Source organism: Euprymna scolopes, unplaced genomic scaffold (assembly GCF_053919585.1).
Source record: "Euprymna scolopes isolate OS-2025 unplaced genomic scaffold, ASM5391958v1 sca1, whole genome shotgun sequence".
NCBI lineage: Eukaryota > Metazoa > Mollusca > Cephalopoda > Sepiida > Sepiolidae > Euprymna > Euprymna scolopes.
In genome coordinates, this window is record NW_027633102.1 from 1,221,604 (window position 1) to 1,224,103 (window position 2,500).

The window sequence follows — 2,500 nt, forward strand, 5'->3', positions numbered from 1 at the left end:
GCGACGGCCTTCGATCCGAGAGTCGGGTTGCTTGGGAACGCAGCCCAAATCGGGTGGTAAGCTCCATCCAAGGCTAAATACCGGGACGAGTCCGATAGTCGACAAGTACCGTGAGGGAAAGTTGAAAAGAACTTTGGAGAGAGAGTTCAAGAGAACGTGAAACCGCCCAGGGGTAAACGGGTGGGACCGCTCACCGCGATCGCGGGGGGACTCAGTCCGGTGCTGCCTAGGCTCGAGCCCAAACTCGATGTGTGTTCTTGAAAGAGAGGCCGTCGCGGCACAGGTCGTCGTTCGTGTGTCCGCGGGGGACTCGTTCCCCGCGGTTCCAGCTTTTGTGCCCGCGTCGCCGACGAAGGAGACGGGCCGCGTGGATAGCGGGAAGGGAAACGTGGTGACGACCGCGGCGTCGGTAGGTGGCTGCGTCGGTTGGCTGCGACGGAGGGGACTCGTCCTCTCGATCGCTGCTGCCGCCGGGCCCTAACCCGCCGCATCCGTCGCCGCCGCTTCTTCTTTCCTCCTGCTCCCTCCGCGCGCGACTCCGCTGCACCCGTCCCCTTCATCATCGCTCGGCGTAATCATGGCGCGGGCGCTTCGGCGCGACCTCCGCGCGGCCGGCACCGGACGCACTTCCCCTCCGGTCCGTCGTCGCGACCCGTTCCCGGCGTGCAGGTCGAACACGCGGGTTTTTTTTCCGTAGGCGGCAGGCGTTTCATCACCCTGAAAACCCCCGTCTTCCCACCTTGTGAAGTCGGGGGCCACCGGCCGTCGGGCCCGCGAACGTAACTGCCCCTTTCTGCCGGGAACGGAGGAAATCTGACACGATCCGTTACACGTGGCGAGCCGGTCCGTTTTGATCCCGCCGGAAGTCGCGTGCGGGCGACGCACTCTGTGTGTCGCTCCTTAGGCGCCCCACCGTCTCGGGCGCGTGCGCGATGAGAGGCGGGATAGGACTGGCGCGGCCTCGCCGTCACGCACCTCGCCGACGTTTCGGGTTCTTGTCGGGGGCAACCCCGCCCGCGCCCGTTTCCGTTTCCGGAGAGGTCGCTCGGCGACGCTTTTTTACTCGAGCCGCCCGCCACCCCGGGTCAGCGACGTGCATCGGCAACCCACCCGACCCGTCTTGAAACACGGACCGAGGAGTCCTGGCCGTTCGCGAGTCGTAGGGGCCACCTCTGACTAACCCCGAAGGCGAAGCGAAAGCGAGAGAGCGTGTAGGAGGGCGTCGATCGGGAGAGGTGTCGTGGCAAAGTCGTCCGGGGGTCGTCGGGGGGTGTCGTCGGTCTCGTGCCGTCGTCTTCTCCTCGCCTCACCCGCCTCCGAGCCGTGCCCGATCCCGCCGGCGCGGCGTTTTCGGCCTTCCGCCGTCGCTGCTGCGGTGCCCGCAACTTTTCCTTTTTTCTCTCTTCCCGAGAGAGATAGGAGAGGGAAGGCTCGTGGCTGACGTGCGGTTGTTTTTCCCTCCTCCCCGAGAGGGGACCGGCGCATCATCCAAAAAGGGGAATTGCCGGGCGCCAGCTTCCATATCCTCCTTCCGCCCATCGGTGAGATCCCGCGGCTTGAACTAGTCCTATTTTGTCGTCGAGTTTAGGCGCTGCGCGCGGGCGCATCACCCCCGGGTCGGTTTCCCCTTTTTCCGAGTACGACTCGGCCGACTCTGGCGTAGCGAGCGACCAGGGACCCGAAAGATGGCGATCCACGCCCGGTCGGGATGAAGCCAGAGGAAACTCTGGTGGAAGTCCGAAGCGCCTCTGACGTGCAAATCGATCGTCGGAACCGGGTGTAGGGGCGAAAGACCAATCGAGCCGTCTAGTAGCTGGTTCCCTCCGAAGTTTCCCTCAGGATAGCTGGCGCTCGATCGTCGCAATTCCATCCGGTAAAGCGAACGATTGGAGGCCCCGGGGCCGTTCACGGCCTCGACCTACTCTCGAACTCGGAACGGGTGGAACGGGCCGACTCTCCCGAACGACGGAGCCGACCCATCCGGCCGCCGCCGCCAGCACGCTTCGCTGGGCGGTTGGTCACCTCGAATGCGAGTGCCAAGTGGGCCACTTTTGGTAAGCAGAACTGGCGCTGTGGGATGAACCAAACGTCCGGCTAAGGTGCCTAACGCGACGCCCATGAGATCCCCGAAAGGGTGTCGGTCGATATAGACAGCAGGACGGTGGCCACGGAAGTCGGAATCCGCTAAGGAGTGTGTAACAACTCACCTGCCGAATCGACCGGCCCCGAAAATGGATGGCGCTGGAGCGACGGACCGATGCCGGACCGTCGCGGCGAGGAGCGATGAACTTTCGCGCCGAAACGATGCCGCGACGAGTAGGAGGGCGCCGCGGCGAGCACGGAAGCCTAGGGCGCGAGCCCGGGTGGAGCCGACCGCGGGTGCAGATCTCGGTGGTAGTAGCAAATATTCGAACGAGACCTTCGAAGACCGAAGTGGAGAAGGGTTCCGTGCCAACGGCGGTCGAGCACGGGTCAGTCGGTCCTAAGACGCGGGCGAAAG

General features: G+C 64.6%; 1 pseudogene; it reads left to right on the top strand.

The window, feature by feature from the left end:
• The first annotated feature begins 1,131 nt into the window (after positions 1–1,131).
• Positions 1,132–2,500, top strand: part of LOC145273277 (large subunit ribosomal RNA) — a 1,832-nt pseudogene continuing 463 nt past the window's right edge.